General features: G+C 44.4%; 1 pseudogene; it reads right to left on the reverse strand.

The window, feature by feature from the left end:
- LOC141146009 (uncharacterized) lies at positions 1-25,918 on the reverse strand (annotated as a pseudogene).

Genomic DNA, 25,918 nt, shown 5'->3' on the forward strand with positions numbered 1-25,918 from the left:
TTATCTGGCTGCTTGATCTGCTTTCCTATTTCCTCTAGCCACTCGGTTGTCTCCCTTTTGATGGCCTCTGCAGTGTATCACTGTGACTTCAGAGGGGGCCCATACTGCCTTTAACAGTTCTAGTATTTCTGTCCCATATTTGATGCTCTTCCCTCCAGATGTAATAAGTCCTCTCTTCTTATACAGGGCCCCATGTGCATGAAGGGTCAGAAAGGCATATTTGGAGTCTACATAGACATTCAGTTTTAGTCCCGCAGCCAGTTGCAATGCTCTGGTTAGTGCAATAAGTTCTGCTTTTTGTGCTGAGGTTCCCTGCGGTAAAGATCCTGTCTCTACTACTGCTTCCAGTGTGACAACTGCATAGCCTGCATAGCGGACCCCATCTTTTACAAAACTACTCCTGTCAGTGAAGTACTCGGCGTCTGACTTCTCCAAGGGGCTGTCTTTCAAGTCTGGTCGACTCGCATACACTTCATCCATTACCTGGAGACAGTCATGAGTTAGGGGTTCTTGTGAGGTGGGGAGCAGAGTGGCTGGGTTTAAAGTGTTTACAGTCTCTAAGTGGATGTGAGGATTTTCACAAAGCATAGCCTGGTACTTAACCATTGATTTCCCTTGTAATCCATTAACGCCTGTACTTGGTGTGGGACTCGGACATAAGTCGGACATAAGTCTCCTGACCTAATGACAACTTGTCAGCTTCGGCCACAAGGAGGGCTGTTGCTGCGATGGCCCGCAGGCAGGATGGCCATCCCTGAGCTACAGTGTCCACTTGTTTCGAAAGGTATGCTACAGGGCGCTGCCACGATCCCAAGTATTGTGTCAGGACTCCTACTGCTATTCCTTGTTTTTCACTGACATACAAATAGAAGACTTTTTGGCTGTCCGGCAGGCCTAGCACTGGAGCCTGCATTAGGGAAACCTTAATGTCTTGGAATGCTCTGTTTTGTTCTCCCCATTGAAAGGGTTCCTTCTCTCCCCCATTTGTGGATTCATAGAGGGGTCTGGCTTTTGTGGCAAAGTCCGGTATCCAGATTCGGCAGAATCCTGCCACCCCCAGAAATTCACGTACTTGCCGTCTGGTAGTCGGGATGGGGATCTGACAAACAGCTTCTTTCCTGCCTTCTCCCAATTGTCTCTGTCCTTGTGATACTCTGAATCCCAGGTACTTTACAGTCTCTTGGCACAATTGCGCTTTTCTCCGGGACACCTTATAACCTGCCTCCCACAATAATTGTAACAGTTCATTATTAACTTGAAGACACTCTTCTCTATTTTTGATGGCAATTAATAGGTCATCCACATACTGAAGGAGGACTCTATTCTCAGGATCAGACTTGAAGGATTTCAGGTCTTGGGTCAGGGCTGTTCCAAATAGTGTAGGGGAGTTTTTGAATCCGTGGGGTAAACGTGTCCATATCAGTTGTCCTTTCACCCCAGTCTCTGGGTCCTTCCACTGGAAAGCAAAAATGCGCTGGGATTGTTCTGCCACTCTGAGACAAAAGAAGGCATCTTTTAGATCCAGAACTGTGAAATAGGTGGCCTCCCCTGGTATTAATCCCAATAGGTTGTATGAGTTCGGGACCGCTGGGTGGATGGTCATTACAGCCTGATTGACCGCTCTGAGGTCTTGAACAGGACGATAGTCTGCTTTTCCGGGTTTCTGTACTGGGAGAAGAGGTGTATTCCAGGGAGACTGACAGGATTTTAGAATTCCATAGCGTAGGAATTTGTTCAAGAACTTTTGTATTCCTGCTAGGGCTTTTCGAGAGACTGGGTACTGTTTCAGGCTGACTGGAGTGGCTCCTGATTTTAATTCAATAAGGATTGGGGGAATGTGTCTGGCTAATCCTGGTGGGTTGTCTTCTGCCCATAGTCCCGGGATGTCTTGCAGTATGCGGGCTTCAAAGGGATGGGGCAATTTTAGGATAGCCTGTCCGTCAGATTGGAAGTATATGTGTGCTCTGAGTTTAGCAAGTAAGTCTCTGTCCAGCAAGGGAATAGGGCAATCTGGCATGTACAGGAACTGATGTTGGACTTGATGCCCCCCCCAACTACAAAGTTCTTCTAATAGGAAGGGTCTTTTGACTTTATACTTCTGCACTGCTTGATTAATTCTGTGTCTCTCCTCAGTATTAAAAAAAGGTCAATAAAAGTTGCTGGCAGTCCGGGTTATGGGTCTGAGTTATTGACCGGAGCAAATCTGTCATGGCTTGGGGCTTCTCAGAGTAGGCAGGGTTATGAATATTCCAGTTCAGTAAATTGGTTGTGGTAAAAGGGGTGTAAACTAGAGTCCGATGTTTCCCCACCGCCTATTCTCTTAGGGGCATTTGCAGAGGTATGTTGAAAGACGGGACAAGGGTCCGGCTATGTGCATCAGGATTTCTTGGAGTGGAAGTGGACACTTGATTGGGGAGCCCATTGACTACTACTGAGTTCCCTATTTCTGTCCTGCCTATACCCAGAGTGTTACGGTTCTGATATAGGTGGACAACAACTTGAGTCCTCTTTGTTTACTGGACGAGGCATTTGGACATGGCTCTGACCTGTCTCTATCTGAGGTTCGTTCCTCTACATATGGGGGAGGCTAATGTGTCTTTCCGGTTTGAAGATATATGTGTTTTGTTTGTTTTGTCAGTAGCACTACTCTTGTCATAACCATAATTCTGCACTGTTCCTCTTTTTTGTGGCTTCTATCCACTGCAGGTCTTTATCTCCCATTTGTCCAAAGGATGCACAATCATCCAGACGGACATTTCTCCTAGCTGACTGACTGACTGAGGATTTGTTTGAGGGATGCACAATAATCCGGACAAACATTCCTCCTAACTGACTGGCTGAGGATTTATTCTAGGGATGCACCATCATCCGGATGAACATTCCTCTTGGAAGGTGCGTCTTGGTCATGTTTCTGTGAGTCTGACCTAATATTTTCAAATAATCGGTCAATGGTCTCTAAGTCAAAGGTTCCCTGCGGGGACCACCGCGTTCCATAGCGGGGCCAATCTTTCTCACACAATGTTATTAATTTCTCAGGACTAAGTTTTAAATTGCAGCTTTTAGAAAATCCCTTCCTAAAGTTGGAGATTATGGACTGTAGGGGAGATTCAACACTATGTTTCCCACCTATACTTGTAACCTAAAAGACACCAAGACAGACACAGTGGGTAGGTAAATGATGAGAATTCAGTAAGGGGTCTGAATCCTCGACACAAGTAGGAACAATAGACAACGCTTCCCTTGGTCAGTGGCCTGGGTGCGGTCTCCCGGCCAGGAACCGCACTTAGAAGAGGTCAACTGTTGCCTCACCACAAAGTGATGTCTCATACACATATAATCATACCAGACACTCCCACCCAAAAATTACTGACTGACTGAAGATTTGTCTGAAAGATGCACAATCATCTGAACGGACATTCCTCTCGGAAGGTGATCAGGCTTCCCTTCTCTCGATCCGTCGAGAGGCTGGCTGTCTGACTGTTATCGCCTGACCCAACTCGTGTCCGGATGTCAAGTGTCCAAAATACAGCTCATAAAGAGTACATATAATTTCAACATATTGCATCACAAGCGAACAGGCGGTACATTTCCGTTATACAAACATCTAACCTTTTAAAACAGCCAACCTACTCTTATTGATGCAAAGCAATTTAGCAAAGCGAATTATTTGTACTCTTGCAAAGTTTGAAGGTCTTGCTCTTGCGGTTTCCTTATCTATCTTGTTAATCAGCTAAACATACTCTAGCTACAGGAAGGTGAGCGTCAGTGTGGTGAGCACAGATGTCTATGCTAAGGGGGGGAAAGGGTGAATTCAGTGTTTAACCACAGCCTGTCACAAATGTTCTTAACATAAATGTACAGGAATGGCTTCTTAGCTGAAACTCTATATCAGTCTTACTGCACATATAACTATGGCCAAATAAACTGACCCTCGTTGCCACTTCAACATGACAATGATCCAAAACACAAGGCCAAATTGACCTGTCATTGGCTACAGCAGAATAAAGTGAAGGTTCTGGAGTGGCCATCTCAGTCTCCTGACCTCAATATCATTAAGCCACTCTGGGTAGATGTCAAACGTGCAGTTCATGCAAGACAGCCCAAGAATTTACAAGAACTGGAGGCTTTTTACCAAGAGGAATGGGCAGCTTTACCATCTGAGAAGATGAAGAGCCTCATCCACAAATACCACAAAAGACTTCAAGCTGTCATTGATGTTAAAGGGGACAATACACGGTAATAAGAACTGGGGTATGTAAACTTTTGATCAGGGTCATTTGGCTAGTTTCTGTTGTCATTATGATTTAAAAAGAGTAAACACAGTTGATTGATAATAAATGGCTTAAGCCAAACACTAACCATGAGTGAAAGAAAAGTTTTTTTGTTATCATATTCTCTGAAAAATAAAATCATAAATTCTGGCAGGTTGTGTAAACTTATGAGCACAACTGTATGTATATGCACAAACATTTACAAACAAAAGAACAAAGAGGATACATTTGATCTAATAATCTTTCCCTTTAAAATCAGCATAAATGAGATTTGTGGTAATTGAAAGAAGAACTCATTTTATCTAAAATAGATTTCTGTTGATGTTTCAGAGCCTTAAAGCATTGCATGAAGTAAATACAGTACACAAAGCACTAAATACAGAACAGCGCCTGGGGAAAATACCGTAGATGTACATTTATAGTTATGGCGGAGTAACTTACAGAATACTTGATTTAATGCCACATTAACATCACTATTCGGCTTAGTTAATGTTGAGTGACACATGTAGGTGTGATATAATTGCAGACTATAAATAATATACCATTAAATAAAATTTGACATTGTGCCTAGATCATATTGAGTTTTTTAATCTTCCAAAAGAAAAAAACAATTGTGGAAATTTACTGAAAGTTTATGATCATGAAAGTAAGTTAAAGACAGATATAAAAATATCATCAGCAACGTGTCATGAAAAATTCTGATAAAATAATATATTTGCAAGCAAAAAAAATGCCACCCACTCCATTCAATTTAAAACTAGCTTTTTAAAGTTAGGCACACATGGAAAGGACTTTTCATGTAACAAACACAATATATAAATTTCACAGCACACTGACAAACTAGACCAAAAATGTTTCAACAATTTGTGTAAAAAACAGAGGTTTTAGTCACATGCATTTGCAAATACAGGTAAATGGAAAACGGGAATTTCCACAGGCATTCCAGAGACAGAGAACAGTCCATGACTTTATTTTTGTTATTCTTTGAGGGTTAATAACTTGGATAGAGTTGGAAGATTATGGGATGCCCACTTGACTTTAGCAAAACTTCAGGGACATCCTTCATACAGTATATACAGTCTCTATATATAGTCTATATACAGCTCAACTTCTTCCTCCAGCACACACTTGCTTGCAGAACCCAGCTGGACCACTGGGTGAAGATCTGACAGTCACTAAGCCAGATTAAAGACAATGGCCCATTACAGGCAGGAACTTGAGGTCCCTTGGTTGTGCAGCAAAAAACAGTGTCCAACTTGTACTCTTCCTCCTGTGGCTATTGTTCCTAGCACCACCTCTTCAGGCACTGCCAATCCACCTGGCTCCAGCTGCCTCTTTTCTAGCCCCCTATGCTAACTTTTCTACCACAGTACTCCAGACTGACACTCACCAGCCCACCCAGCTGACTCTCAGGAGATCTCCCAGTAGTGCGGACCTGCTCCTGCTGTCCTCTCTCCTTGCTTCCGTGCCTGCAGAAAGGACTTCCTCTGTTTGTTATGGCATGATCCTCCCAGTACCTGAGCCCCGGTCCAAGGTCACCCTGCCCAAGACTAGGGGGCACTCCTGAGGGCCACAGACAGCTTCCTCAGCACTCCATCTCCATCTTCCACCCAACTCCTCTGCTGGCATGACTCATGCCTATTTATAAGGTGGCCTGCCTCCTGCCTGCCTGCCCTTTACTGGGGATTGGCTGATGCCCTCATAAATAATCCCAGCAGCTCCTCCTAACCTCCATCCACTATGTCTAGAACATTCTCCAATGTCCCAGAAAACAGGGGGAGGCACCAGAGAGGCTGCTAGGATGAGGCATCCAGCCCTGACTCACTGAAACCTGACCCAGATTCACAGCCCAGGCTTAGCCCTGAGCTAAGAAATTTCCCTACACTAACAAATCTACACTAATACCTAGCACACTACTAGAGGGTGCTACACTAAGAAGCACACAGAAACAGCCAATATTGAGGACTGTAGAGGCAGTCGTTGGCCAAGGAAACTTTATGCAGCAGATGAAAGACACATCATGCTTACTTCCCTTTGACATCAGAAGATGTCCACTAATGCCATCAGCACAGAACTGGTAGAAACTATTGGGACCCAGGATCACCCATCTACTGTCTGGAGAAGTCTGGCCAGAAGTGGTCTTCATGAAAGAATTGCATCCAAAAAGGCATTCCCTTTGACGTGTAAATAATGCTAAGTGACTCAACTGTGGAGGAAACCATAAGAACTGGGGTGCAGAAAAATGGCAACAGGTACTCTGGACTTTTAACCTTTGAAATGTCATTTTGCTGTCAGAGTGTTCTAAACATGGGAAACATGCGCCCCTTTACAGGCATACTATAGACACCCCCCAGGTACGAAATTTAAAGGAATATTACACTTTTATTGTTTCACTTTAAACATTATTGAAATCACTGCTCTCGAAAAAACGTCAGTTTTTAAAACTTTTTTTTGCATTGATCCATGTCCCCTGGGGCAGGACCCAGGTCCCCATACACTTTTTATGACAATACAATGCATATAAGCCTTTAAAATTAGCACTTTTGATTTCTCCCATAGACTTTTAAAGGGTGTTCTGCGGCTTTCGAATTTGCCGCAAGCACTCCAAATTGTTCGCTGTTCGGCAAACTGGCGAACAGCCGATGTTCAAGTTGAACATGAGTCGAAGCTCATCCCTATTAGTTATCCACAATGTTTTCAACAACCTACCTGCCGAGTTTCTTCAAAAGCTGTGTGCAAGTGTACCAAGGAGAATTGAAGGCAAAGGGTGGTCACAACAAATATTGATTTGCTTTGGATTTCTCTTCTATTTATTTACTTTCCATTTTGGTAATTTATAAAAATATACTATTAACACTTCTATTTCTGAAAGCATTTTTAATTTACAGCATTTTTTTCACTTGCCTAGAACTTTTGCACTGTAATGTAGGTGGAAACCACACTGCTTCCTTAACCACTTGCCGACCGCCGCACGACTATATACGTCGGCAGAATGGCACGGGCAGGCAAAAGGACTTACAGGTACGTCCTTGCCTGCCCGCGGGTGGGGGGTCCGATCGGACCCCCCCCCGGTGCCAGCGGCGGTCGGATCGAGGTCAGGGTCGATCGGAGGTGAGGGGGAGGCCACTCATTCGTGGCTCCCCCCTCGCGATCGCTCCTGGCCAATGATGTGCTTCCTCGGCTTCTGTGAATGTAAACAGAAGCCGAGGAAGTGATGTCATCTCTCCTCTAGTCGGTCTTTTCGTCCGGCGCCGAGGAGAGAAGACATCCAAGTAAGTGCACCAACACTACACATTCAGTAGAATACGCAGGCACACTTGTCACCCCCCTGTCACCCCCCAGTCACCCCCCGATCACCCCCCTGTACCCCCACACATACTGACACCAATAGCAGGTTTTTTTTTTTCTGATTATTGCATTGGTGTCAGTTTGTGTCAGTTATAAGTGTTAGGGCAGTTAGGTTAGCCCCCTTTAGGTCTAGGGTACCCCCCTTAGGTCCAGGGTACCCCCCTAACCCCCCCTAATAAAGTTTTAACCCCGTGACCCCCCCCGTCGCCAGTGTCACTAAGCGATCGTTTTTCTGATCGCTGTATTAGTGACACAGGTGACGCTAGTTAGGGAGGTAAGTATATAGGTTCGCTGTCAGTGTTTTATAGCGACAGGGACCCCCATATACTACCTTCTAAAGGTTTTAACCCCTTGATTGCCCCCTAGTTAACCCTTTCACCAGTGATCACCATATAATTGTTACGGGTGACGCTGGTTAGTTGGTTTGTTTTTTGTAGTTTATTATAGTTTATTACAGTTTATTATAGTTTTAGGGCACCCGCCGTTTATTACCTTATAAAGGTTTAACCCCCTAATTGCCCGGCGGTGATATAACTTAAGTTTTTAGGGTCAGCTTAGGTCTGCGTCGCCCCAGGCAGCGTCAGGTTAGCGCCAGTACCGCTAACACCCACGCACGCAGCATACACCTCCCTTAGTGCTATAGTATCTGAGCGGATCGATATCTGATCCGATCAGATCTATACTCCCCAGCAGTTTAGGGTCCCCCAAAAAAACGCAGTGTTAGCGGGATCAGCCCAGATACCTGCTAGCACCTGCGTTTTGCTCCTCGGCCCAGCCCAGCCCAGCCCACCCCACCCAAGTGCAGTATCAATCGATAACTGTCACAAAACACTAAGCACACATAACTGCAGCGGTCGCAGAGTCAGGTCTGATCCCTGCGATCGCTAACAGTTTTTTGGTAGCTTTTTGAATCAATCGCTGACAGTCAGGAGCTTTTTTGCCTGTGAGTCTCACTAGTGTACCCCTAAATTTAGAGGCCAAAATGGCAAATCGAAGGTACACTAGTGAAGAGGCCTACACGTTTCTGAGTATGACAGATAGTGAAGAGGAAGTCACTCATCTGTCAAGTTCAGGCTCAGAATACGATCCTGTAGAGGACAGCGGCTCCATGACAGATAGCTCTGACGACGGAGTTGTGGTCCCTGCTAGGGTCAGGCGTACCAGACCCCGAACTTCTTCTTCTGTCCTTGAAGTGCAAGAACCGCAGGTCCCTCGTATGGAGCAGAGCAGTACTAGTGCCGCTACTCCTTCTGGTGAACTGGCAAGCACCAGCGGCCTAGTACACCCTGGTCGTACATCCAGCACTGCAGTATCACGTGGTGACGTGGCGAGTCCCATAAGTGCAGTTCAAGCTGGTGAGGTGGCAAGCACAAGTAATGTCCCGCTGCCACCAAGAAGACAAAGACAGGCCCGTCGTGCCCATAGTGCCCTTCTTGCTGCATTGGCCAATCCGAATTGGGTACCCACCACTTCTGCAGCACCCGTATTGCCCCCATTCACTGGCCAACCCGGAATTCAGGTGGAAACAGTTGATTTTACGCCACTGGATTTTTATTCACTGTTTTTCACCGAAGATCTCTATAGATCTATTGTGGACCAAAGCAATTTGTACGCTGGTCAACACATCGCCACTATTCCCCAGTCCTCCCTTGCCAGAGATTGGAGACCAATTACGGTCTCCGAATTTAAGGTCTTTCTGGGCCTTTCCCTCAACATGGGCATAACCAAAAAGAGTGAGTTGCGGTCATATTGGTCCACTGACCCAATTCACCATATGCCCGTGTTCTCTGCCTCCATGGCCAGGGCACGATACGAGCAGATTTTGCGGTTCATGCACTTCAACGACAATGAACTCTGTCGTCCTCGTGGAGACCCTGGATACGATCGGCTCTACAAAATTCGGCCCCTCGTAAACCACTTCAACCAACGTTTTGCAGACTTGTTTACCCCCCATCAAGTTGTCTGCGTTGATGAGTCCCTGATTAAATTTTCTGGCCGCTTGTCATTCAAACAGTACCTTCCCAGCAAGCGTGCCAGATACGGGGTCAAGATGTATAAGCTCTGTGACAGGGCCACAGGCTATACATGTAGATTTATGGTTTACGAGGGCAAAGATAGTCACGTAGAGCCGATCAACTGCCCTGACTACATAGGAAGCGCTGGCAAGATAGTGTGGGACTTGGTGTCACCCTTATTCGGAAAGGGGTACCACTTGTACGTGGACAATTATTACACGAGCGTGCCACTTTTTAGTCACCTTTTTGATCATCAAATTGGAGCATGTGGCACCGTGCGACCTAATCGCCGGGGCTTTCCTCAGCGGCTTGTAGATTCCCGTCTTAGGCTGGGGGAGAGAGCCTGCTTGCAGTGTAATAATTTGCTCGCTATGAAGTGGAGGGACAATAAGAATGTTTTCGTTCTTACCTCCCTTCATGCAGACACGACGACCCAAATTACTACGGCGACTGGTGTTGTGGAGAAACCCCTCTGTGTCCACGAATATAACCAAAATATGGGAGGGGTGGACCTCAACGACCAGTTGTTGGCGCCGTACCTAATTGCCCGTAAGGCCAGACGCTGGTACAAAAAAGTGTCTGTATACTTATTTCAATTGGCTTTGCTGAACGCTCATGTGCTATACAGAGCTTCAGGACGGACTGGATCCTTCCTTAAATTCCAGGAAGAGATCGTCAGAGCCCTTCTGTTTCCAGACGGTGCTCCACCTCACCTTCCCCAACCAAATGCAGTAGGCCGGCTGCATGAGAGGCATTTTCCTTATGTCCTCGAGAGTACCCCTACCCAACGAGCCCCCCAAAGAAAATGTCGTGTCTGCAGCAAGCGCGGATTTAGGCGTGACACCCGGTATTATTGTCCCTCCTGTCCTGGCAATCCTGGTCTTTGCATTGGTGAATGTTTTGAATGCTACCATACACTAGTTGAGTTTTAGCGTAGGGTACAGCACTGCACAGACTAGGACACACTTTCACAGGGTCTCCCAAGATGCCATCGCATTTTGAGAGACCCAAACCTGGAACCGTTACAGTTTTAAAAGTTACAGTTATAAAAAAAAAAAAATGTAAAAAAAAAAAAAAAAAGTAAAAAAAAAAAAATACACAAAAAAAATATAAAATAAAAAAACCAAAAATAGTTGTCGTTTTTATTGTTCTCTCTCTCTCTATTTTCTCTCTATTGTTCTTCTCTTTTTTACTGTATTCTATTCTGCAATGTTTTATTGTTATGTTTTATCATGTTTGCTTTTCAGGTATGTAATTTTTTTATAGTTTAATGTGTTTTAACCATTTTTTTGTTTTCAGGTACGCCATTCAGCTGCAGCGCGGATTTATTTATCTTGACAGCAACAGCGTTTGCTCCCACGATACATAAAGCCGTGACTCCAGCGCTGTCGGAGGTGATTTCACCACCACAGTTGCATACTTCAGCATATATGCCGAAGCGTGGGGGCAGCAGTGGGTGGAGGAGCGATTTGCTCCTGCCTTTTGTGGGAGGATGCCCCCATGCTTCGGCATATATATATTTTAGGTAGGCACAGGTTGCGTTAAATGTTTTATTTTTTACTATGTTTTTTTTTTTTTTGTATTTGCTTTGCAGGTATGGTAAGTATTACTGTTATACTGTAATGTTACTTTGTTTTTTGTTAACCATCATTTGCTTAGCAGGTACGCCATTCAGTTGCAGCGCGGATTTATTTATCTTGACAGCAACAGCGTTTGCTCCCACGATACATAAAGCCGTGACTCCAGCGCTGTCGGAGGTGATTTCACCACCACAGTTACATACTTCAGCATATATGCCGAAGCGTGGGGGCAGCAGTGGGTGGAGGAGCGATTTGCTCCTGCCTTTTGTGGGAGGATGCCCCCATGCTTCGGCATATATATATTTTAGGTAGGCACAGGTTGCGTTAAATGTTTTATTTTTTACTATGTTTTTTTTTTTTGTATTTGCTTTGCAGGTATGGTAAGTATTACTGTTATACTGTAATGTTACTTTGTTTTTTGTTAACCATCATTTGCTTAGCAGATACGCCATTCAGTTGCAGCGCGGATTTATTTATCTTGACAGCAACAGCGTTTGCTCCCACGATACATAAAGCCGTGACTCCAGCGCTGTCGGAGGTGATTTCACCACCACAGTTACATACTTCAGCATATATGCCGAAGCGTGGGGGCAGTGGGTGGAGGAGCAATTTGCTCCTGCCTTTTGCGGGAGGATGCCCCCATGCTTCGGCATATATAAATGGTGCATGTATGCCCATCATTAGAAGTGGGTGGATGAAGGGAGGTATTCTAATGGTGGGCATACCCACCGATCAATATCTTTTTTTCGTTCAGCCCACAGGCTGCATGAAAAAAAAGTTTACAATATATGCCCAACAAGGACCAGCAACGTACTGGTATGTTGCTGGACTTTGAGTGGTTATACCAGAATGATGCCTGCAGGTTTAGGTATCATCTTGGTATCATTCTTTTCAGCCAGCGGTCGGCTTTCATGTAAAAGCAATCCTAGCGGCTAATTAGCCTCTAGACTGCTTTTACAAGCAGTGGGAGGGAATGACCCCCCCCCCCCACCGTCTTCCATGTTTTTCTCTGGCTCTCCTGTACCAACAGGGAACCTGAGAATGCAGCCGGTGATTCAGCCAGCTGACCATAGAGCTGATCAGAGACCAGAATGGCTCCAAACATCTCTATGGCCTAAGAATCCGGAAGCTATGAGCATTTCATGACTTAGATTTCGCCGCATGTAAACAGCGCCATTGGGAAATTGGGAAAGCATTTTATCACACCGATCTTGGTGTGGTCAGATGCTTTGAGGGCAGAGGAGAGATCTAGGGTCTAATAGACCCCAATTTTTTCAAAAAAGAGTACCTGTCACTACCTATTGCTATCATAGGGGATATTTACATTCCCTGAGATAACAATAAAAATGATTAAAAAAAAAAAAAAATGAAAGGAACAGTTTAAAAATAAGATAAAAAAGCAAAAAAATAATAAGGAAAAAAAAAAAAAAAAAAAAAGCACCCCTGTCCCCCCCTGCTCTCGCACAAAGGCGAACGCAAGCGTCGGTCTGGCGTCAAATGTAAACAGCAATTGCACCATGCATGTGAGGTATCACCACGAAGGTCAGATCGAGGGCAGTAATTTTAGCAGTAGACCTCCTCTGTAAATCTAAAGTGGTAACCTGTAAAGGCTTTTAAAGACTTTTAAAAATGTATTTAGTTTGTCGCCACTGCACGTTTGTGCGCAATTTTAAAGCATGTCATGTTTGGTATCCATGTACTCGGCCTAAGATCATCTTTTTTATTTCATCAAACATTTGGGCAATATAGTGTGTTTTAGTGCATTAAAATGTTAAAAAGTGTGTTTTTTCCCCAAAAAATGCGTTTGAAAAATCGCTGCGCAAATACTGTGTGAAAAAAAAAAATGAAACACCCACCATTTTAATCTGTAGGGCATTTGCTTTAAAAAAATATATAATGTTTGGGGGTTCAAAGTAATTTTCTTGCAAAAAAAATAATTTTTTCATGTAAACAAAAAGTGTCAGAAAGGGCTTTGTCTTCAAGTGGTTAGAAGAGTGGGTGATGTGTGACATAAGCTTCTAAATGTTGTGCATAAAATGCCAGGACAGTTCAAAACCCCCCCAAATGACCCCATTTTGGAAAGTAGACACCCCAAGCTATTTGCTGAGAGGCATGTCGAGTCCATGGAATATTTTATATTGTGACACAAGTTGCGGGAAAAAGACAAATTTTTTTTTTTTTTTTTTTTTTTTGCACAAAGTTGTCACTAAATGATATATTGCTCAAACATGCCATGGGAATATGTGAAGTTACACCCCAAAATACATTCTGTTGCTTCTCCTGAATACGGGGATACCCCATGTGTGAGACTTTTTGGGAGCCTAGCCACGTACGGGACCCCGAAAACCAAGCACCGCCTTCAGGCTTTCTAAGGGCGTAAATTTTTGATTTCACTCTTCACTGCCTATCACAGTTTCGGAGGCCATGGAATGCCCAGATGGCATAAACCCCCCCCAAATGACCCCATTTTGGAAAATAGACACCCCAAGCTATTTGCTGAGAGGTATAGTGAGTATTTTGCAGACCTCACTTTTTGTCACAAACTTTTGAAAATTGAAAAAAGAAAAAAAAAATACGTTTTTCTTGTCTTTCTTCATTTTCAAAAACAAACGAGAGCTGCAAAATACTCGCCATGCCTCTCAGCAAATAGCTTGGGGTGTCTACTTTCCAAAATGGGGTCATTTTGGGGGGTTTTGTGCTATCTTGGCATTTTATGGCCTTCGAAACTGTGATGGGTAGTGAGGAGTGAAATCAAAAATTAACGCCCTTAGAAATCCTGAAGGCGGTGATTGGATTTCGGGGCCCCGTATGAAGCTAGGCTCCCAAAAAGTGCCACTCATGTGGTATCCCCATACTCAGGAGAAGCAGCAGAATGTATTTTGGGGTGTAATTCCACATATGCCCATGGCATGTTTGAGCAATATATCATTTAGTGACAACTTTGTGCAAAAAAAAAAAAAAAAAATTGTCACTTTCCCGCAACTTGTGTCAAAATATAAAATATTCCATGGACTCACCATGCCTCTCAGCAAATAGCTTGGGGTGTCTACTTTCCAAAATGGGGTCATTTGGGGGGGTTTTGTGCCATCTTGGCATTTTATGGCCTTCAAAACTGTGATAGGTAGTGAGGAGTGAAATCAAAAATGTATGCCCTTAGAAATCCTGAAGGCGGTGCTTGGTTTTCGGGGCCCCGTACGCGGCTAGGCTCCCAAAAAGTCCCACACATGTGGTATCCCCATACTCAGGAGAAGCAGCATAATGTATTTTGGGGTGTAATTCCACATATGCCCATGGCATGTTTGAGCAATATATCATTTAGTGACAACTTTGTGCAAAAAAAAAAAAAAATTGTCACTTTCCCGCAACTTGTGTCAAAAAATAAAATATTCCATGGACTCAACATGCCTCTCAGCAAATAGCTTGGGGTGTCTACTTTCCAAAATGGGGTCATTTGGGGGGGTTTTGTGCCATCTTGGCATTTTATGGCCTTCAAAACTGTGATAGGTAGTGAGGAGTGAAATCAAAAATGTATGCCCTTAGAAATCCTGAAGGCGGTGCTTGGTTTTCGGGGCCCCGTACGCGGCTAGGCTCCCAAAAAGTCCCACACATGTGGTATCCCCGTACTCAGGAGAAGCAGCATAATGTATTTTGGGGTGTAATTCCACATATGCCCATGGCATGTTTGAGCAATATATCATTTAGTGACAACTTTGTGCAAAAAAAAAAAAAAATTGTCACTTTCCCGCAACTTGTGTCAAAAAATAAAATATTCCATGGACTCAACATGCCTCTCAGCAAATAGCTTGGGGTGTCTACTTTCCAAAATGGGGTCATTTGGGGGGGTTTTGTGCCATCTTGGCATTTTATGGCCTTCAAAACTGTGATAGGTAGTGAGGAGTGAAATCAAAAATTTATGCCCTTTGAAATCCTGAAGGCGGTGCTTGGTTTTCGGGGCCCCGTACGCGGCTAGGCTCCCAAAAAGTCCCACACATGTGGTATCCCCATACTCAGGAGAAGCAGCTGAATGTATTTTGGGGTGCAATTCCACATATGCCCATGGCTTGTGTGAGCAATATATCATTTAGTGACAACTTTTTGTAATTTTTTTTTTTTTTTATTTATTTTTTATTTTTTTGTCATTATTCAATCACTTGGGACAAAAAAAATAAATATTCAATGAGTTCAACATGCCTCTCAGCAATTTCCTTGGGGTGTCTACTTTCCAAAATGGGGTCATTTGGGGGGGTTTTGTACTGCCCTGCCATTTTAGCACCTCATGAAATGACATAGGCAGTCATAAACTAAAAGCTGTGTAAATTCCAGAAAATGTACCCTAGTTTGTAGACGGTATAACTTTTGCGCAAATCAATAAATATACGCTTATTGACATTTTTTTTACCAAAGACATGTGGCCGAATACATTTTGGCCTAAATGTATGACTAAAATTGAGTTTATTGGATTTTTTTTATAACAAAAAGTAGAAAATATCATTTTTTTTCAAAATTTTCGGTCTTTTTCCGTTTATAGCGCAAAAAATAAAAACAGCAGAGGTGATCAAATACCATCAAAAGAAAGCTCTATTTGTGGGAAGAAAAGGACGCAAATTTCGTTTGGTTACAGCATTGCATGACCGCGCAATTAGCAGTTAAAGCGACGCAGTGCCAAATTGTAAAAAGTGCTCTGGTCAGGAAGGGGGTAAATCCTTCCGGGGCTGAAGTGGTTAAGCTCCTCTGTGAACTTTGGTCCCAAACTCTTTTTTTTTTTTTTATTATTTCATGATTATCAGAAGAGAAATACAACATTATACAATATTGTGTGTTATCTTACAATACATAAAAACCTTATATGTTTAGCTTTCTTCTCCCTCACAACCCCCCCCCCCCCCCCTTAATCATTGGTTATGTGCATACTTCTATTAATTACTCAGCCTACTAATTTAACTTCCGAGGGTAAACAGAGGCCCTGTGGGGGACACCTCATCTCATCTAACCAGGGTCTCCACATTCTCTCGAACTTCCTATTGTTACCTTGCCTAATATATACCACTCTCACACTCCAAACTATTGAGTTTATAGTCTCTACCCAGTTCTTCACAGTCAGAGGGTTTTGCCCCTGCCATTTCTGTGTGATCAATTTTCTCGCCTGGTATAGGCATCTCAGCACTACTTCAATGATGTTGATCGGGGCACTACCTATCTCCATATTCCCTAGTAGGCATATTTTGTCCACCGGTTCTAGAGTAGTCTTAAAGGTTTTATTTATCCTATCTATTATCTCCACCCAGTATCTAAATAGCTTCGGGCACTTCCATACCATGTGGATAAAATCCCCTGTCACCCTACACCTGGGGGACTCATCATTTTGTCTCCACCCAAGCTTGAACATTTTTTTGGGGGTATAGTAGACTCTATGTATTAAGAACAGATGAGATACTTTCTGTAAAGGGCAAATTGAGATTAGTGCTCCCCGTTTCAAAATCCTGTCCCATTCCTCCGTAGTCATTGCTCCTAGATCTCTTTCCCATCCCGCTTTGCTCCTAGAAGGTCCTGCTCTATTTACTATTCTATCTCCCAAACTAGTGTATAGCTCTGAAATTAGTCCTTTAGATGTATCTGACTTGATTATTTTTGAAAGAGTAGGGCTCTGGGTCCATTCCATTTTCTGCGACCTAAATTGCGCTTATATAGCGTGCCTAATTTGGAGATATTTATAAAATAAATGATCTGGTATGTTAAATTCCCATTTTAAAGCTGGGAATGTTTTCATAAAGTTACCCTCATATAGTTGGCATAGTCGATTGATGCCCTGTCTCACCCATTCCCTGGGCCTCTCTATGCCTCTTAATTCCACCAAGTTTTTGTTGTTCCATAGAGGGGTGTATTCTGTTACCCCCTCATACCCCAACAGTGCCTTCGTTGTCTGCCATACTTTACTGACTAGTTTTATCGTCGGGCATCTACAAGTAAATGAGTCTGCCTCTACTACCTCCACTAATATACTATATCTCCTGGGATTCCACAGCCCGCTAGGTGTTGCAATTGGGCTGCCAAAAAATATGACCTTGGATGCGGGACCACCATACCCCCCTGTTTAACCGATATCTGCATAGTTTGCTTATCCTGGATTGGCCCTTCTTCCAAATTAATTCCCTAAAAAGGATTCTATTTTTTTTAAACCACTTCTGGCTTATCCAAATAGGGGAGTTGTAGAACAGGTATAATATCTGCGGTAGCCATATCATCTTTATCAACCCCTTCCCGCCGACCGTACGCAGATATGCGTACTCGGCTTTCCGGGGTTATACCGGGATGATGCCCGCAGCTGCAGGCATCATCCTGGTACCGTTGTTTAGAGCGGGCGATCGGCTACCCGAGTATAACAACCGATGCAGCTAAAAGCCGCTCGGCTGTTATACCGGAGGAGCGGGAGGGGACATCCCCCCCCTCCCGCCGCCTCCCGCCGCTCTTACCGGGCCTCCCGTGCGATCGGGAGGCCCGGTATCCAGTCGGTTGTCTCCGGCGGCTGTGGGCGGGCTGGAACAAAGCCGTGGGCGGCTTCGTTCCAGCCTTCTCAATGTAAATGCGGAAGTGACGTCATGACGTCACTTCCCGTTTACTCGGCTGCCAATGGCGCTGAATTTAAAAACATATACAGTATTCAGAATCGCCGTTTTCGGCGATCTGAATACTTCGCAGTGCAGAGGAGGGATCGGAGGTCTTTTAGACCCCCGATCCCTCCATAAAGAGTACCTGTCACCACCTATTACTGTCACAAGGGATGTTTACATTCCTTATGACAGCAATAAAAGTAAAAAAAAAACCTCATTTTTTTTAAAAACACAATTTATAAATCTAAAAATAAATAAAAAAATTTTTTTAAAGCGCCCCGTCCCCGCGAGCTCGCGCCCGCATATGTAAACGGTGTTCAAATCACACATGTGAGGTATCGCCGCGATCGTCAAAGCGAGAGCAATAATTCTAGCACTAGACCTCCTCTGTAACTCTACCCTGGTAACCGTAAAAAAAATTTAAAGCGTCGCCTATGGAAATTCATAGCTACCATAGTTTGTCTCAATTCCACGAGTGCGTGCAATTATAAAGCGTGACATGTTTGGTATCTATTTACTCGGCGTAACATCATCTTTCACATTATACAAAAAAATTGGGGTAACTTTACTGTTTGATTTTTTTAAAATTCATGGAAGTGTCCCTTTTCCAAAAATTTGTGTTTAAAACACCGCTGCAAAAATACCGTGTGATATAAAATATTGCAACAATCTCCATTTTATTCTCTAGATTCTCTGCTAAAAAAATATATATAATGTTTGGGGGTTCTAAGTAATTTTCTAGCAAAAAATACGGATTTTAACTTGTAAACACCAAATTTCAAAAATAGGCTTAGTCATGAAAGGGTTAAATTGCAGCATCCTGCTACAGATAAAGGGAGACGGCTCCAGATATCACTCTTTTGCTTTAGTTTAAATAGTAGTGGGGCTAGGTTGTCCTTAAGATACTATTTTACATCTCTCATAATCCAAACCCCCAGGTATTTCAGTTTTGTGACTACTTTTAGGTGGAGGATTTCCAACGGTATCTGGTTACCAAGTGGGTCAACCGGCAACAAAGCCGATTTCTCCCAATTGATAACCAGTCCAGGAAACCACCTGAGCTCTTCAACCATTTGTATCACTGTATTTAATGAATTCTCTCGTCTCCCAAAAAAAAAACAAGACGTCGTCCACAAACAGTGCTATCCTATCCTCTTCTGTCTGCCTCCAAAACCCCTGTATGTCTGGTATTGATCTAGTCATAATAGCTAGTGGTTCCATCACGAGGACGAACAACAAGGGGGACAGGGGACAGCCCTGTCTCGTCCCTCTCTCCAATTGGAACAGTTCTGAGTATTCATTATTTATTTTTATTTTTACTCTTGGTTCCCTGTAGAGTAATTTCACCCAGCTAATAAAGGAGGGGCAAAACCCAAATCTCTCTAGCACCCTCCATAAGTGGTCCCATTCTAGGCTATCAAAGGCCTTAGCGGCACCCAAGGCCAATATGGCCCTGGAACCCGTGTTATCTGTTGGAAGCTGCTATTTAAGAAGACTCGTCTAATATTGATACTAGTTGACCTGTTAGAGATAAACCCTGACTGATCGGGGTGTATAAGCTTCTGGATATATCGATTTAAATGGGTTGCTAGCACTTTTGCCAAGATTTTTACACCTGTGCATAATAATGAGATGGGGCGGTAAGAAGCAACATCTAATTGGTCTTTACCCTCCTTCTGTATTACGATAATAGTGGATTTCGACATTGAAGTGGGAAGTTTCCCATTGTTTAATGCCCATTCCAATGTCTTCAACAATTCTGGAAGTAATACCTCTCCGTATCGTTTGTATATTTCTATTGGGAGTCCATCCGGGCCTAGGGGCTTTTGGTTGGACATCCCGGCTACTGCTCGCTGTAATTCATCTAGAGTCACAGGTGCCTCTATATCTATTTTGTTTCTCTCTGTCAGGGTCAGAATTGTTATTCCCTGAAATTAACATTCCATTTTTTCCCCACTATCTCCCCTATTAGACTTATACAGGGACTTATAGTATTCGCTAAATGTATACATTATCTCTGTTGCAGCAGTGGAAATCTCCCCACCTGATGTCCTAACTACCGAGACAGTGGAGGGAGGAGTGTTAGATCTGATCAGCAGGGAGAGCCGCCTATTCTCTGACTTCCTTGTGATGGCCATTTTATAGACTTGTTGCTTGTCTAGCCACTCCTTTTGCCTGCCTGGGGTTGGGTCCTCGACATATTGCCTCTCTGCCTGTATCACCTCTCTCCTACTTTCCCTTTCCCACTCTCTAGATTTCCCCTTCGTTCTTGCCACTTTTTAGATCAGAAGACCTCTGAGATAGGCCTTCAGAGAGTCCCAAATCACTTCGGTTGACGCCGTCCCTGCATTGATTTGCACAAATTCTTTTAGTTCGGTCATCACTTCTCCAGGATTGCCAATCAGTTCCAACCAACAAGGGCTGATTTTCCATTCTTTGGGGTGGGTCTTACACCCTGCGTTACCCCCAGCAGGGAGTGGTCTGAGATTCCTCTTGGGTCATACTTTATATTTCTTACCAACGATGCTGCTTCTCTATTGCCTAGGGCTATATCTATTCTAGAAAGAGTGAGGTAAGAGCTTGAAAAGCAGATCGAGCAAATCGAGATAACTGACCCTTTCCTGGTGTATTGTGTCTGTTTCCTGGTGAAAATCTATCTAGGCTCTTGTCTAGGACTTCATTGAAGTCACCTACCGCTATTATTGGAGTTCCCATTTTGTCCAATGTGAACTCCAGCAATTTGTGCAGAACCTCCAGCTTAAATGGGGGGGGGGGGGTATAAATATTTGCCAACACATATTGTTTGTTCTCAATTGAACAGAACAAGAAAATGTATTGGCCCTGTTCATCAATACAGCTCTCCCTGCAGGAGAACGCAACTCCCCTCCCAATCATTATGCTGACCCCCCTCGAATAGGAGGAGTGAACAGAATGATATTGGGATTGAAACCTCTGGTTGTGGAGTTGTGACACAGTAGCACCGGTCAAGTGCATCTCCTGCAGGCAGAGCAAGCCAGGCCCCCTCGCTTCCAGTGCAGACAGGACCGCGGCTCTCTTAGTTGGATCTCCTAGGCCTCGGATATTCCAAGAGCTTATACTGAATGTCTTGTCTTGCATGGAAAAGTATCAAAATGTATCAAAAAATGAGAACAAAGAAGAAAAGAAAAGAAAACCAACCAACTACCAGTCCTGTTTTCTCCCCTCCACCCTTCAAATGTTCTCCAATCTGTGTGTTCCTCTCTCTCCCCATCTCTCACTCTTTTCCCTATTTGTGTCTTCCACTGTGATAATATTTGTGGTGTCTACTTTTCACCCCCCGCCCTACCCTTATCCCCCCCGCTGACCACCTCCCTCCTTCCCCTACCTCCCAACCCCTGCCCATCTGGGCTTGCCCTAAGGGCTTCACCTTTGACCTTTCCATACCTCTCCCACCAATCTCTCCTCACATTCCAAAGCAACAACATTAATAAATTAAAAAATTTCTGTTGCGATTTATAGCCTGTGCGGGAGCCCCTTGCGCTCCCTTACTCTCCCTCTTGCATACCTCTGTGTCATTCAACCAAAGTGTAGTTCCACTCCTCTACTCCATCTATGTTAAACCATCAATGTTATAGCAATGGTGTTATAGTGATGTTATAGTGGTATTCTGTCATAGACAATACAATGTTACATTGCATTTTTTACAATATCACACTATATCATATATTACATTATAGTGATATTATAGTGATTATGGTGATTTTAGTGATATTAAAGTAATATTATAACAAACAGATCTAAGAAGAAAACAAAAAAACAAAAAATGGAACAGAAGGAGGGGGGAGAAGGGGGGAAGGAGGCAACAGTCTCAAGAAAAACAAAAAAAACAAAAAAACAACTCACAACCAACTTGACCCCTCTTCCCCACCCCCCATCTATAGCTATACATAATCAAAACAGTTCCATGTCTTTTATATTCCACAATTCTACAGGTCCTTCTTGTTTTCCTCCAACCACTGTGCTGTATCTGCCGGTAAATTAAAGAAAAAAGTTCCACTGAGTGCTGTCACCCGCAAGTGGGCTGGATATAGCAAAGCATATACTATCTTGTATTTCATTAACAAGCGTTTAATCGGTATAAATTCGGCTATACGCTTCTGGAGATCTGGTGAGGGTACAGTGAAACCCTAGCCCTGTTATATTTAATGTCGCCCATCTCTCTGGCCTTCTGTAGCAAGGTCACCTTATCGTTGTTATTCAAAAGTTTTAGGATTAACAGCCTGGGATAGTTATCCGCCTGTCGGGCTTTGAGGGGAACTCGATGAGCTCTCTCGATCCCAAAAAGAGGTGTAAAGGTAGTAGGCCCAAATATCTCCCTAAACCACCCCTCCAGGAATTTTATGGGGTTAGGGCCCCCGCTCCGCTCTGGCAAGCCTATCACTCGCAGATTATTCCTACAGCTTCTATTTTCCATTTCATCAAGTTTAGCCACCTGCATGTCCATTTGTTCCTTCAACCCTTTAAATTCACGCATTAATGGAAGTAACTCGTCCTCAACGGTGCTTAATCTCTCCTCTAAGGCAGTGGTTCTTTCCACGGTCTTACGCAGTTCATGGCCTATTGTGAGTATTTCCACCTTAATGCTTCGTAGCTGGCTATCAAGACTAGTAATTGAATCTTTACAGGCATTGACGTATTTAAGACATCTCTCAATGAGGGTTCCTCCTCCTTCAAAATAGAGCCTGTCACTATAACTGTCCCAGATACCCCAGAAGGTATTGCAGATACAGTTCCTGATTTTCCTCCCCCTAGCCCTTTGGTACTCACTGTTTTGGTGCTTGCTGGAGTAGTTGGATTTGAGGATATCTGCCCTTGGCTCCTTCTGTCTGAAGAGGTTCCTGTCTGGGCTTTGGTTTGTGCTGCTGTCGGTTGGTTGCCCCCCTTAGCAGGTTATAGGGAGGTTGGGTGGGCATAGCGCTCCAGCTTAGCAGCTGCAGCCACCTGGCTCCCCTTCTCCTTAGCGACACGCATTGCTTGAGTTCCATCCTGGGAAGGTTGTTCCTCTGCAGCTTGCCTCCTGGGCATGATAAGTGTATATAAGTTGTTTTTAGCAGGGGGGAATTAGAGGGGCTAATTGGGGGCTGGGGGGGGGCTGGAGCCCTCGGTCTCCCCTGTTCCTCTCGCTATGTCTCCCTCTCTCGCCTATCACTGTGGCAGCTGATGGCCGTAGCAGCAGGTCCCGTGACAGTCCTATATCGAGATCTCGCAAGATCTTGAGTGTCTCCATGCCCAACGGGATCTCGGCTCAGTCGCGGCTCTCCGCAGCTCTCCGCTCACCGCTCGGGTCTCCACTTCGGCTGTCCCCCCCTCCAGAGGGGATAGCTCCAGTCTTATCCCTGATACCCCACACAGCGCAGGGATCTTCAAGTGAATCAGGACATCCAAAAGGCTTTAAAGGGTCTGGTGGCTCTTCAAATGGCCCCCGCTGTAGGCTCCAGAGCGTGGAGCGGTGGAGAGTCACACTGCACGCTTACACGCTCACACTCACTCTCTCCTGCATCCGGTCACGCCCCACTGTAATCTATGGGAGCCTCCATCTTTGAGCTTAGATATAAAAAATTGTTTATTAATCTACTGTAAATTTTAAGCAGAATTTTCAACATGCAAAAAAGAAAACACAATTGGGAAACATATTGTCTTAGAACTGATACTGCATGTAATGATTAGAGTTGGGCAAACGGTTCAGCCCGAGCATGAGTTCGGCCCAAACATTGGCTGTTCACCCGTTTGATGAGCACTCAAATCATCGGAGCGTTTGACCGTTTGTTCGGCACGCAGAACAACCACAATGCACTGTGTCACCGCACAGTGCATTGGAAGCCCTGATTGGCTGAAGTGATTAAAGTTTTGCCCAATCAGGGCACAGAGCACTGTCAGAGCCATGATTGGAGAAAGTAATGATGACTCTATCCAATCATGGCTCATTGCTCTTAGTCCCGCCCACACTATAAAGATATTCTCCCCATAGCGGCCATTTGCAGTGTGATATTGGCGTAGAGAGAGATAGAACAGGGCTCTGTTCAGTGCTGCTAGCGAGTCAGTTTAGTGTGAATCTAGTGAGAGATCAGTGTGAGTGTAATGTGACCATTCATTTTTTCTTTAGTGTCAGTTTTTGTGGGTGCAGTGTGACCATTCATTTTTACTTTAGTGTCAGTTTAATTTGTCAGGGCAGGTTTCCTATAGTATATATCAGTGCAATACTGCATGCTTAACCCAGTATAAATCCGTGCGTTACTGCACGTTTAACGCAGTATATATAAGTTCATTACTGTTCATTTAGTGCAGTATATATCCATGCGTTACTGCACGTGTAGCACCCTCTACCTAGGTAGATGGCTAGAGTAGGGTTTTTTTTTAGTAAGTGTAGGTACATTTAGGCACTCCTGGCTGGAAGCTAGGCCTGTTTGTTTTGTTTTGTGTGGGCTGGGAGTGGCTCAGAGTAGCAGCCATAACTCACAGACAGCATCATCTCACTGTAACCTTCCTCTTTCAGGGAGCTCTGACCAATCCCCAACTAGGATTGGCAGGGGGCAGGCCTCCTTGAAATACCCAGAGTCAGCCCAGCTGGGAAGGAGTTGTTGTGTGAAAGAACTGAGGATGGAGTACTAGGCTGTCGGGGCCTTTGAGGGAGCTTCCCAGTCTGGGGGGGTGACCTTGGGCCTGGTATTCAGGTGCAGGATGGAGCCATTAAAGAAAGCATGAAGGATCTGGACAGGAGGCACAGAAGGAGTCAGAGGAGGAGTCAGAGAGGACAGCAGGAGCTAGTACTGCTGGGCAAGTCTTCAGGAGGGAACCACTGGTTGCAGCCAGGAGGGCTGGTGAGTGACATGTGCAATTGGGAGGTCTGGAGAGGCATGCCAGAGAGGACAGAGACGAAGCAGTCAGAGCTGGGTGTGGAGCCAGTGGTGAGGATTGCAATGTCATGGCAGTGAAGTCGGGCAGCTGCAGCCAGGAGGGCTGGCAGGGCCTGAAGAGGACTGACTGGGAGCAGTAGTCCACCAGAAGGACAGCTAGCACTAACATGACTTTCCATATTTTATGCTACATTATAGGGGCCCGTGTCCCTGCCTGCAAAGGGCAAGTCACTTAGGCCTGGCTGAGCCAGTGTCAGGCCTAGCTACCATGTGCTAGATGTTGCTGGAATCACTAAATAGGAAGCAACATTCAGGAGGAATGGAGTGAACCACTAAATAGGAAGCGACATTCAGGGGGAATGGAGCGAACCACTAGATAGGAAGTGAAGAGTTGTGTTGGAGGAGTCTGGAGAAGTGTACAAAGAGTATACATAGTTGTCCCTAGCAACTTTGCTATTATTCCACTAGGCATCCTATATTTCCCATACCCCATCCAAGTTAAATTCCCCCCAATAAAACAACAAAAAATAAAGCCAACAGACTGTTCATTGTCTTGGAGTTTCTGGCAATTGAATGCCAGGCCAGGCAGGGTGACAAGTGGACCACATAACTTAGCAGCCCCTATGGGGGTACCGCTTCACACGTTTGATGCAGGGTATATTTGAGTGTGTTACTGCACATTTAATGCAGTATATTTGAGTGCATTAGTGCACATTTACCACAGTATATTGCAGTTTTACTGCAGTATATTGTAGTGTGTCAGTGGAGTGTATCCGTGTAGTGAGTACTTGTACAGGAGTACAGGAGAAGAGGACACATGTACAGGAGAAGAGGACACCTTGTTCTGTTGAAACACAACAGACTTACTGGCCAGATCACCAGATGGAAATAAAGGAAATAAAGCCTAAACAGAAAACAAATGCAGCCACCACATCTAAGAATTGAAATTAACAACCTCATCGTTTGACCTACACTATGTGGAAGCAATTTTTTTCTTCACATACCATCCGAATGAGAGTGGCCCTGCTGTCCAGTTGATCTTTTTGCATCCAAGATCCAGCTTCGGTGCTCTTTCCATTGGAGGTCCATTTGAAGGTCATCCACTATACCCCCGAATTCCTTTCCTGAGGTCCTGGACCCTTTGGAGTTCCGTGTATCTTCCGATTGCGGCACCTTGCCTGTATGACTCTTTGTCGTTGACAT

Source organism: Aquarana catesbeiana, linkage group LG05 (genome assembly GCF_042186555.1).
Source record: "Aquarana catesbeiana isolate 2022-GZ linkage group LG05, ASM4218655v1, whole genome shotgun sequence".
Classification (NCBI taxonomy): Eukaryota; Metazoa; Chordata; class Amphibia; order Anura; family Ranidae; genus Aquarana; species Aquarana catesbeiana.